Source organism: Vidua chalybeata, chromosome 12, assembly GCF_026979565.1.
Source record: "Vidua chalybeata isolate OUT-0048 chromosome 12, bVidCha1 merged haplotype, whole genome shotgun sequence".
In the NCBI taxonomy this organism is placed as follows: Eukaryota; Metazoa; Chordata; class Aves; order Passeriformes; family Viduidae; genus Vidua; species Vidua chalybeata.
This window is the reverse complement of record NC_071541.1, coordinates 1292552-1305225: the sequence shown is the minus strand read 5'-3', so window position 1 is coordinate 1305225 and position 12674 is coordinate 1292552. Positions and strand designations below refer to the sequence as shown.

Genomic DNA, 12674 nt, shown 5'->3' with positions numbered 1-12674 from the left:
ATAACTATTTTTTTTTTTTGTAATGGACAGGCTTTGAAAACCTGGTGCAGATTTTTTTTTTTTTTTTTTTTCCCCCTATTTCATTCTGCTTGAGTAAGGATTTTACATCTTGGATCTTCCTAAGATGTAAGTACACCTGACACAGCCTGAGTCCATCCCTAGAGGAGGGATTTTGCTGCCCTGTGAGGCTGGGCACGACAGGAGCTGTTTGTCCCTCGTGTGCCAGCCACCGCACGAGGAGCAGCGGGCTGGGAGCTGGCAGCTTGTCCCAGGCATGGCAGCGGTGCTGCTGTTAACAAAGCTGCCCCCAGACCTGCTCGGAAGGAAGAGCAGAGCTTTGTTCAGCAGCAGTTATAGCCCCAGGGACACTTTGTGCTTTCCCAGGGAGAGCTCGCCGAGCCCAAATTGCTGCCGAGCTCCCGTGGGACGGAGCTGCGGGAATGGGCTGTGCTCCGGCTGCTCTCAGCTGCCAGCTCCTGAAAAATAACAACACAAGCAGCCAGGCTGGGGAAACAAATAGGATATTATAGAGTTTATTCCTGTGTGCTGCTTCCACCCCATTTGTCAGCATTTCATCCCACCTGCTGCTGGAAAGGATTCTGCTGCTCCGAGATGCCTGCGAGGCGTTGTTGGCATCTCGTACTACACGAGAATATCAATATCTGCTTTGAATAACCTCAATGTATTTTAAACAAGACATTTCCAAATGGTTGCTCTGTAGCTGTGCGTGAGCTCTCTGGAGCTCCAATTAAGAGTCTGTCAGCATTTGCAATGTGATCCATTGTGAAAATTTATTCTGGGTAGGAATTTGGCATGTAATAACCCAGACCTGGAATTCTCTTTTCTCCTTTCTTTCCCGTTTCACTGGTTTTCTTCCTCTTCTGTGTTGGCAAACAGTATCTGATGCTGTAAGTGCTAAATAATGGAGATAAAAAATTGCTCTGCATGCAAGGCCAGAGCAAGGCAAAGGAATGGCTGTTCCAGGGGTGATCACAGCTCTTTGACTCCATGCAGTGAGGCAGAATGAAAAGGAGGTGTTTGAACAGAAGTAGTTTATGAAGTAACAAATAATGGCTTTAAGCTGAAGGAGAGTCGATTTAGATGGGATATTGGGAAGAATTTCTTCCCTCTGAGGGTGGGCAGGCCCTGGCACAGGTGCCCAGAGCAGCTGGGGCTGCCCCTGGATCCCTGGCAGTGCCCAAGGCCAGGTTGGACAGGGCTGGAGCACCTGGGACAGTGGGAGGTGTCCCTGCCATGGCAGGGGTGGCTCTGGGTGGGACTTAGGGTCCTTCCCAACCCAAGGCAGTGTGTGATTCCATGTTTCTGAGTTAGCACATAGCAGTTTGAGCAGTGGAGGCACCTGCAGCTGAGGCAGAGCATCAGAGGTGCTGCAGGATTTCTCCTGTGGTGATCAGACTGTGATGCTGTGAGCGGGACAGACACGATGGGAGATGCACTCGGTGAAGTGCAGCTGGACTTGGAGTGCTGTGCCAGGCTGTGCTGCTTCCCCTGGGGGCACTGAGTGCTGGGCAAGATCCCAGCTCTGCACTGAGCCATGAACTCTTGTTAAAAACTTAAAAACTGGAGCTGGTCTCACTTGAAGTTGTGAACTTGTCCTTCAAGGTGCCCACGTGCTGCTCCCCTGGGCTTGTCTGGCTGCAGAGGAGGCTGGGTGCCAATGCCAGCATTTTTTGGATGGTTGAGTGGCCTCCAGTCTGCTTTGTGTGAAGACTCTGCTCCCTTCCAGCCTGTGCTTTGCCAAGTCCATTATCCACCTTGGATGGCAGTTTGCAAACTGCAGCCACCCGTTATCCCAAGATGTTGCTGCTGGATTTTTCCAGGTTCTCATCGCTGGTGAGCACTTACAGAACATCTGCAAACAGCACGAGGGGCTGGCACAGTGTGTTCCCCTGGCAGATGACACCTGTAACGCTGGCACAGGAGAGCTGTGCTGAGCTCCTGGACAGCATCCAGAGAGGGGAGCTTGGAGAGATCACCTCTAAAATTCAGCCAGGGTGCCACAAGGAGAAAGGAAACCCCGAAGAGAGCTGGCCTGCTGCAAGGTAGGATAAACATATTCCAAATAAACGAGGTCTTTTTCTCCAGCAGCAGTGAAATGGAAAGGTGTTGGAGGGAGGGAGTGCAGGCCCATGTAGAGCTGCTGCAGTTGGGTCTCCTCGTGGCCTCCAGTGCATCTGCAGTAAATGTTTGATCTGTGTTGTTAGAGGAGTGCTGTGAATCTTATTATGCACCTCAGAACTGAGCTCGCCTCCGAAATTTGCAGTGAAGAGTCCCTGATTTCCTCCACATTCAAAAATTAATTTGATTGCATGCTGTGCTTTTTAGATGCGGTAGATCTCTGTGGTTGTGGGAATAATGCTGTAACAGAAAATGGAATGGGCATGAAATGGGAAACTCATGTTGAAAAAACCCAGTGCACTCCTTCATAGCCCAAATTCCTGTTTGCTGCAGCCATGGGTGTGTGTGGAGGCCAATGGACACTGACCTCAGTAAAGACTAGGGCTGCTGATGTCTGGTTTTAACTTCTCATAATTTAAATAAATGAGTGTTTCTTATCAAAATGATAGCAGCTGAGGAGGGGTGTCACATTCAGGCCTTTTCAGGTATCCTTTAATATATCTGAAATCTCTCTTCTTGTCACAGCCCCTTCCCTCCTGTCCTTTTGTGTGTGCTCCTTTGGAGAATACCCTGAGGTGTGCAAAGGATGCCCAGCACTTTGTGTGCCTGGGTGGTTTGGAGAGCTGTGATTTATGGCTGTTGACAGTGAGTGCTTTGCCCCATCAAAGAGCTGTGTCAGGAAGGCAGCTCCTCCTTTCTGTGGCTCTCAATCTCAGCTGGGCAAAATGCTGAGAGAAACAGCTCTGTGCTCGCTGGGCTGCCCTGGCCCTGCCCTGGCTGGACTCTGCACCAGGGGCTGCTGCTGGCCACACATTCGGGGTGGTCACCACCCTGGTCTCAGACTGGCTTTGTGAGCAGTAAAATAATTCCTTTATTTTGTGTTTTTCTTCCTGCCATCCTCGGGGTGGTGTTTCATTCCGTGAGGTAAATGGATCAGGAATGTGCCTGTCTGCCACGGCTGAAAATCCACTTTAACTTCTACTCCCTCAAGGTAACGTCATAGGTTTTAGAAATATATTCTATACAAGGGAGCTCTGAATCTTGTGGCTGTTTTCTCTGAGGTTTGTCATGCTGAAAGCTACCATGGCACCACATCCATTCCATTTGGGGACAATTCCCATCCTGTGTGCGTGGGAGGAGCAAGGCAGAGGTCCCACGTGAGCAGGGCAGGTACAATGATGGCACAACTCAGAGCTGAGCTGCTGCAGGGACTGGGCTGATCTTAGGGGGCAATTCCTCCTGCAGCTCTTTTACTCTGCAGTTCTACTCTTATGAAACCAAAAATCCTCATAAAATAACTTTTAGTCATTTCTCTGTGGGGAAAATGTACAGCAGCAGGTGGTCACAGAGAACTGAGTTAAATATCATGGATTTTGCAGAGAGGACAATGAGATTTTAATGTTGTTTCCTAGTTATTATTTTTATGATTTAGATTTCAGATTGGATAAAGGAAAATTGTGGAGGAAGATAAGAATACAGACCTCCAAGGATGTGGTAAACATCTAGAAGAATTTATTGTATCTAATAATTTGAAAATTATTTCATGCACTAAAAAGGCAAAGGAAAAACAAGTTAGAGACAAAGGCAATAGAGCATTTACTACAGAAATCTTTGTGTAATCTATCTACAGGCACAAGTTTCAAGGTAGAAAAAGAATTTACTGGTGTTTTTAATCCTATGTGGGGATTGCCTCTGAGCTTGGCACTATTTAAAAAGTCCAAAATTTCATGTCGTTAGAAGGTCTGTGTGTCTGTCACAAATACATTTACAGGCCTGCCTGGCTTCCTTTTTCCCTTTTTAGCTCTCAGGGCACTGAGGGAAAGTTTTGTCCCTTGCAGTATTTGTTTAGGGCAAAGTTAAATCTCCAGTTTGTTTAGGGCAAAGTTAAACACAGCTTGTATTAGTAGGAGGAAAATGGGAAAACAAATCAACCTCAGCCTCTCCTCACAGTGAGGATGCTCAGAAAAGGAACTCTCAGCCCTTGTGCTCCTCTCTTGTCTGGAGTCAGAGATGCTAAATCGTGTCCTTGTCCCTTGGAAGGCTGGGCAGAGGGATGGCCTGGCAGAAATACGGCCCAAAGAGGCTCCTAAATCTCTAATTTGTGTCTCCTGGAGGCATCACCTCATGCTGTAAAACCCTCGTCACCGGCCCTTGCTCGGAGCGGGGCCTGCGCGTGGAGCGAGGCTGGCCGAGCCCTGCGAGGCAAGAGCAGCCATAAATCTCTGCAGAAACCTCCTAAATACAAAAATCCCTTCCCTGCAGCGGGGGACAGGCACACGGGATTACGTAGGAGCAAATGCAAGGTGTCAGTGGAAGCGACAGCGGGAGGCAGAGGGGCTGGCCTGCCGCGGCTGGAAATTCATCACGGCCTGACGGCGCCTCTCCTCACCCCTGCCGGGGCTGGCCTCGGTGGGGAGATGCTGCTGGGCACCAGAGGGGGTTTGCTGGGCCCAAACACGCTGCAGGATTGGCACCAAAGGGGGTTTGCTGAGCCCAGGTGGGCTGAGCCTAAACACGCTGCAAGATCGGCACCAAAGGGCTTTGCCAACCCAAACAGGCTGAGCCCAAATGTGCTGAGCCCAAACAGGCTGAGCCCAAACAGGCTGCAGGCTCAGCACCAAAAGGGGCTTGCTGAGCCCAAATGTGTGACATTCCCATTCTCTGGACAGACAGACACAATTCTGTCTCTCAGGATTGCACAGAGAGAAGAAGAGAGAACAATCTTTATCTCTGCCCCTCTGTTTTCCCCATGTGGAATGTGGTGTGGAGATTGTTCACCTGCAGTGATTGCTGGGCTGGGTTCTGGTGAAGGTTGTTTGGGGTCAGTGCCCAGTGGGATCCAGCTGTGGCTCGGGCTCTCAGCAGAGTCACGAGTTTGAGTTAGTTAGAGAGGGGAGTAAGAAGTGAGTATGTAGAATAGCACAGTATCTCTTTAAATAGCATATTAATGTCATATAGTATAGTTTTAATAAAGCTATCCTTCAGCCTTCTGATCTGGAGCAGACATCAGCATTTCTTCCTTGATCCAGGGTTTGCCATGTTTTGTACTATACAAACGTGCTGCAGGCTCAGCACCAAAGGGCTGTGCTGAGCCCAAACGTGCTGAGCCCAAATGTGTTGAGCCCAAACGTGCTGCAGGATTGGCACCAAGAGGGGTTTGCTGAGCCCAAACGTGCTGCAGGCTCAGCAGGGCAGGGAGGCTGTGCTGTGGGACCTGGAAATGGAAGCCTGGCACCCAGGAAGTGAGGGCAGGTCCTGCCTGCACCAGGTGAGCTGCACCTGAGCACCTCTGACTAAGGAGTGAAAGCAGAGGATGGAACACTCCATTCTGCTTTCATGCCAGCTGGAATATCCCTAGTGACATCTCCCAGGGAAACAGCACATCCCAGCGCTGCCTTTGACACTCTTCTGTCCATCAGCAGAGTTCAGAGGTTTGATCTGCTGTAACTCAGCGTCAGCGCGAGTCTCTGCCCCAGCAGTGTCCATGAGCAGAGCCAGGGCTGTGTGCATGGAGGTGAATCCTCATCCATGTGTCTGTCTGGTCTCTTCCTCAGCAAGGGTGACACCTGTGGCGGTCACTGAGAGATGTGAAGAGCCCTTGTCCAGCATCCCAAGCCAAACCAGCATCTTTCAGAAGAAGTGCCCTTTCAGAAGGGCCAGGCTCCAGCTGGGATGCTGAGGGTGTCCAGCAGTTTGGGCCTCAGCCTGCCTGGGCCCAGGCCAGCTGCCAGCATCGGCAGCACTTGAGTTTTCATCAACTTCTGTTAAGTACCCTTAGCTTAGACAGTTTCTGGGGAGAAGCCATTTGGACAGCAGTAATCTGGAAACAGAAGTTTGCAGTTCTCATCCCTGGAAGATGATGCTGGGAATGCCCAAAGCCAGCTCATTAAATTTTTGTGATACTGATGGGCCCTCAGGGGCCTGTTCTTTATGAGCAGCTGGTGGTTCCCAAAATCTGCTGGAAGACTTGGCCAAGTTTGATTGCTTGGCTTTGAGGATATTTAGATCAGACTGATGCCCTTTTGTTGCAATCCAATGTTTTTGATTTCTCTTGGATTCTTACTTATTTCCTCTTACTGATTTATGTTTCAAACACTGGAGCCAGCGTCCCTGTGTGCCTGTGGCTGGCCCAGGCTCTGTGTGTCAGCCCTGCTCTGATGGCTGGGTACACTTCACCACAAATAATCCCTGAAGCCCAGACTGCTTTGGGTGGGAAGGGACATTAAGGATCTATCCCCTCCCACTGTCCCAGGTGCTCCCAGCCCCAGTGTCCAGCCTGGCCTTGGGCACTGCCAGGGATCCAGGGGCAGCCCCAGCTGCTCTGGGCACCTGTGCCAGGGCTGCCCACCCTGCCAGGGAACAATTAATTTAATGAAACCAATCTAAACTTACTCTTTCAGTTTAAAGCCATAACCCCCCCCCCTTTTTTTTTTTTTTTTTCTTTCTGATGCCATGTTTCAAAGGTTAATCTAAAGCAGCAAAGGTTTTCCATTTGCATTTTGAATATTTGTGGGAGTGCTTGTTTTCCCAGAACACAGTGTCCCGCTGGAAGCAGCACAGGTGTCTGAGAAGAACAGAGAAAGCCACGTTGAGTGCAGTTAGTTCAAGGAGAAGAGGAAACTGTTGCTTCTGCATAATTTCATTATTCACTGTGCTGAATTAGACTTCATTATGAGAGGCTGCCCAGCATCCCTGGGGGTGTAATGGTATTATCAGCTTCAAGGAACTATAGCAGTAATAGCTTACCTTACATTTATGTAGTGCTTTTCATTTGCAAATGCTTTGCAAACAGCAGTTCCTCTTCTCCCGACATCTGGAATGCAGATAAAGGTTATTGGATCTATAAAGCAGCAGAGGAAGAAAGAGGGAAATGTTGAGCTTTATTTAATATTAAATACAATGTGCCCAATCTCAAATCTGCTGTTATTTCTCAGAGCTATTCATGTCCAAGATCAGGTTTTATGTCACAGTGGAAGGCTGAGATCAATGATGATACAACAGCAGAGTTCCAGAAGTGCCCAAGTGTCTGTGGAATCCCATGGAATTTCTCCCACCAGTGCACAAATTCCTTTGAAAAAGGGGATGTAGCTATTGCAGCAGTCGTTAAAAATGTATGTACAGCATTCACATTAGGCACACTCCATCTGGAATTGCAAACTCTGCTTGCACTGGGCAGTGCAGTACTTGCACGTGCAGCTGTAAATTCAGCCTGAGCCAGTGGCTGAGTTCCAGAACTCCCGGGCCCCTCTCTGTCTCTCAGATGTGCTGAGTGATCCCTGGGAAGCTGCTGCTCATGCCAAGGAACAGGTCAGGAGCTCCTCAGCTGAAGGAGTGACTGGGGGGCTCAGGCCTTACAGCCTGTCCTGTAATCCTCTCCTGTGGTCCTGTCCCATCCATCTCCCTGAGCAAACACTCCTGGCAAGGCTGGGGGCTGAGCTGGGGCACAGAGCTCTGGAATTCCAAAGGTCTGATCAATCAAATGTCATAAGCACTCCCCAAGGGGACAGCAGGGCTCAGGCCTGGGGCGTCCAATGCCCAGCCACATTTCTGAGCTACTCCCACAGTGAGGAGTGTTTTAATCAAGTTAGATTCCAAGATATTACAAATGAATAATGTCCCTATTTTATGAGCTGGCTTCTGAGCACTTGGTAATTTCTGTATTATGAAAAAGACATTTTTGTGATACAGGTACTTGTGTGTATGAATGTGGTGTGCCCTATTGCAAGGTCCTGTAGTGACAGCACAAAGGGGAATGGCCTGAACTGATGGAGGCATACATTTAGATTTTGTTGTTTTTTGTCTCACTGACAGTTGGTGACTTTTCCTTGTTTAAGCACAAAAGAGCAGGGGACTGGTTGTTGTCTTGCTTTAGGTTCTGTGTGCACTGAATTGAGCTCTATAAAACCCAGGAGTATTTCTGAGCTAGCAGCAGGTGTGTCTTCTAGGGCCATCATTATATTCCGTGAGTCTCGTTACCCTGGCACTAATTCTGCAATTAGCAGCCATTAGTAAATATCACATATTATTTATGTGATCCAGCCCTTCCACGCTGGCAGGACTAAGTTTTCAGGAAAGCCATGGAGAGTGCTTGGTTACCGTGGGTGGAATGGGGGTGTCCCCAGCAGCCCCTGGGTGTTATTTCCCCCCTGGCCCCAGCAGGATTTGCCAGCCCATTTGGAGCATGGTTTGGACCTGCCTTTAGCCAAGCTCAGGCCTGAGGGCCAGCCAGCTCCCTCAGACCCTGGCCAGCTCCAGGGAAAACATTCCTGACGTGGCACAAAGCTCAGGGATGCAGAGCAACAGCCCAGCACAGCCAGACCCAGCTTTTTTAATGCCTGTGAACCTTTGTATCTCACCCAGTGTTTGAACAGCTTTGCTGAACTTTTTAACCCACTTCCAGGGTCCCACTCTGTTTCCTTCAGTTGATAGCCAAAGCTTCCAGGAATTCCCTTTGCCAATGCCCTGATAATTTGAATCACCTGAATAATCCGAGTAAGCATTTGTTTTGAAAGCCAATATTTAGACACAGAGCTGCTCATTTGCATTTTTCCCCCCCTGAGGCCTCAGATGGGTTTGTTTGTCCCAGAACTCAGCCCAAACCCTTTGTCCTTGTCCTTTGCTGCTGCTAATCCTTAGCCCTGGGACCTGCAGCAACCTGGATCTGGGAGTAAACAAACTCAGCAAGTGCAAGTGGTGTTTGCAAGGCGTTCCCTTCTTTATTTACCTTCTGCAGGACATGGAATAAATCTGCAATTCCTCTCTGTCAGAAACCTGTGTGATTTAAAGGTGGGAGGCTGTGACTGCCTGGGGAATAGGAGGCTCCAGGGAGACCTTAAGTCCCCTTCCAGGAGTTAAAGAGGGCTTAGAGAAAAGAAGGAAAGCAACTTTTTTCACGGGCAGAGAGTGACAGGAAAGGGGGTTGGTTTTAAGGTAAAAGAGGGTGCAAGGGAATGTCAGCATTTGGCCAAAAAAAAGCACTTAACTCATGAGAAATAAAGAGTGGCAGGAAGCTCTTTGGGAGCTCAAATTGAAATCGTTAAGTCTTGAGTGAAATTGTTGCTTGTCAGGATTAATTAGTTAATACAATTCCTAAGAAGACTATTACAGACTCCCTTTTCCTAATATTTTCTCTCTCTGATAGTTATACATTAATTTTAGTGACTATAATGAGAGTATAATGCAGAAAAATAGTTTTTTCAGTGTGATCTGAAGATGTGATGGATCTCAAGGTGCTTTTAATTTTTGTCTATTTGAGGTGAAGTTTTCCATGTGTGTTTGCTATGAAGGCAGAACTCCTATTTAATTTCCATGTTACATGTTATTAATTTATCAGTGTTTAATGCACTTTACCTAAGCTTCAAAATTTTAATTCAATTTGTTTTTGGAACCCATTAAGTCGATAATCTTGGTACGCTGTGTTACTTCTGGAACACTTTTCCAGTGCCTAAATGCCTAATTTTAACACTTTTAAAATTCCTCTCCAAAAATACATTTAGTTTCTCCACTTTCATAAATAAAACTGTGTATGCAAGCCTTCATTTATTTCAGCACTTTGTAAAGTAAACTTTAAATATTTTCTTTACTTCTTTATGGGGCTTTTTTTTAGTTGCCTGGTGAGAAGATGCAAATGTAGCACATATAAAAGATCTTCCATTTTCATTTAATTGCTGAACATTTTCTCTACAGTGCAGCCATTATCTGTTTGGCTTTTATTACCTTCTCCAGCAGCTTCCACCAGTGAGTCAGCGAGTCCATGGGAGCAGCAGGAATTCTATCCCTGCCTGTCCCCTGGGTGTGCTCCTGGATCCCTGCTCAGTGTGTCCGTGGAGCTGATGGAGAGCTGTAAGCACCAGAAAAGGGGATGTTAGAAAAAGGATTTTTGAATATTTGTTTATTATTTTAAAGAGAATATAAAATTCTTTCAGGCGTTCTGAAAGTGGGAGTGAGCAGTTTGCTGTCTCTACAGAATGAAAATCCCTCCAGCCTCACTGAGGGTTCCTGGCTGAGGGAAGCAGGAGTGAAATGCCTGAATTCTGCACCCAGCTGGGCAAGCCAGGGATTTAAATATCAGATTTAAATATCACAGAATATCCTGAGCTGGGAGGGACCCACAGGGATCATCCAATTCTCACTCCTGGCTCTGCACAGGACACCCCAAGCACTTGCAGCTTAAATCCACTGATATCAGCCATGAACAATTGTCTCCATCAAATGTTTGCTGGGGAAGAAATTGGCTCAAAAGTAATGAAAAGTAATTTCCCTTTTTTTGGAGCAACATTTGGGCTTGGTCCTGATGCTCTTTTCCTCTTAAGTGTGAGCTTTGTGTCAGCCACTAAGAGAGATGATTTTGCTGAAACATCACAGCAGCTGAGACTGGTTCTTCACAAAGCAGTGCAGAGAGCCCTGTTGTCCTCCTGGTTTTACCTAATTGATTAATATAAGTATTTCTTCTTTTACAGGTACAGAACAGGACAATTTAAATCAAGCAATCCCTCCCCTTTCTTGGCTTGGAGTTGGCTGTGTCAGTCTTCAGTTTTCAAGGGGGGAAGAAACCCAGCCTGTGGATTTTGTGCCTTTCTGAACCTTTCTTTGTGTGGTGATTTCACATCAGAGCAGATCCTGCTTCTGCAGAGGGGTGGGAGCAGGAACTGCTGCTGCTGCACAGGAAATTTGAGTGGGTACCCAGTGATACACAGCCCTGTGCTGGGCTGGAGTGAGTCTTTTCACAAATTCCTTGGCAGGGTGCTGCAGTTTGGGGGGTAAATGATGTGTGGGGTTATAATATTCTATTTGATATTTAGGCCAGGCTGGATGGGCTTTGGAGAAACCTGGTCTAGTGGAAGATGTCCCTGCCCATGGCAGAGGTTGGAATTAGATGCTCTTTGAAGTTCCTTCCAGCCCAAACCATTCTATGATTGATTTATTCTATAATTTTCCTCTTTGCTGTTCCCTTCCCTTATTAAGGGAGATCAATATAAACAGTGAATTTCAGTAATAATTCAGAGTTTTGTGGTGGTTCTATTTTTCTGCCCTGCCCCTGTGCAGCTTCAAGCACTTGGCACATCAGTGCTGGCCCTCAGGAGGTGCCCTTGGTGACAAATGAATGCCCAGAACTCCTGGTTGGAGCAGTGTGGGGTTTTGGTGCTTGCCCAACCTCAAATACACATCCTTTGAGCCCATAAGAAAGTCTCTGGTGAATAAAATGGATTTTGCTGTCTCTGGTGTTGGAATTCTTCTTCCAGACAGGGCTGAGTTCACCCAGAGTTCTTCTGTGGCTCCAGCAGGGTATGGGAGCTCTTAAATCAAACCCCAGTGGCTCGCAGAGCCTTGCAAGGGTTCTGGAAATTACAGCAGCACTGGGAGGGAGCTCTGGCTGTGGGCTTTTCTACCTGATTTATGGCCCTCCTCAGGAGAGCACAGTGAGGACAATGGCTTTCACATGCTGAGTCAAACAAGAAACAGCCCAAACTTTGAAATGTTTTGCTCTTTAGCTACTCCAGAAAACCACAGCACATATTTTGGACCTGTCTGGGGCTCATATATCTTATCTGATGGATGCTATCTGGTGAGGAATGATGTTCTGGTCCAATAATGACTGAGAATCCTGGGCTGAGCCCACCCTGAGCCCCTGCTCTCTGTAGGGTCATGTTTTGATTTGCTTTATGAAGCTGAAGCTGCTCCCACTTGTGATGTCCTCTCCTGGCTCCAGCAGCATCCCTGGTCCCCAGGTGCTTCCCCTGACCTTCCAAATATTTTCTGGAATATAAAACATGTTTCTATAATGTAGGGCTGTTTTTGAAGGTTTATTAACATTTTATATAGTGTACAATGTATGAAAGTAATGGTCCAGTTATTTATGTGACAAGATGTCCCTGAAAATGTTCCTGTGTATCTGTGCTGTTTTAATAGGGCACTAAAAATACCATAACCCTCTGCTGCTGAAGCTTCTCTGGGTAACAGCCCTCAATTATATCCCTGCTGCACTCCCACTGAACATCTGTATTAAATCTGTTTTGTTAAGGTTTTAAGAAGTAATCTTATTGCAATTAAATAGTAAAATTAAACCATAGTGGAGCTTGGCCTTTACCCCCTGTCGCAGTGAGAAGTGCAGTAACAGAGTGACAGGGACATGCTGCTGCCATCAGTGTTTAACACCTCGGACAGAATTTATCCAGGGGAATGAGCAAATTCAGGATGAGGCTCACGTGGAGCGTGTGTGCCTCAAACTGGTGGAGTCCCCAGCCCTGGGGGTGTCCAAGGAATGCCTGGAGGTGGCACTCAGTGCTCTGGGCTGGTGACAAGGTGGGGGCTCCATGGTCTTGGAGGTCTTTCCCAACCTCGATGATCCTGGGATTGTGTTCAGGCCATTTTCATTAGAAACAGTATCAGATGATGTCAAAGGTCAGCTTTTTGGCCTGCTGGTCACATCACATTACAAAAATATCACATGATTGTTTTGGGGCTTTTAAAATTATTTTTTCAAGCATCTTCAGCAATTTGGAAGTTGTGTTTGAAAGAACAGTTTTCCTCAGGCA

The 12674-nt window shown here is 47.3% G+C and overlaps 1 long non-coding RNA gene across 2 annotated transcripts; it reads left to right on the top strand.

Moving 5' to 3' along the window:
* Positions 1-7165: 7165 nt before the first annotated feature.
* LOC128794269 (uncharacterized) lies at positions 7166-11253 on the top strand. Of its 2 annotated transcripts, none has more exons than XR_008433038.1 (3): positions 7166-7446; positions 9865-9981; positions 10599-11253. It is a non-coding gene; the product is annotated as an uncharacterized LOC128794269 (long non-coding RNA). The 2 variants fall into 2 exon arrangements; XR_008433039.1 differs by having other exon boundaries at positions 7168-7250.
* The last annotated feature ends 1421 nt before the right edge of the window (positions 11254-12674 follow it).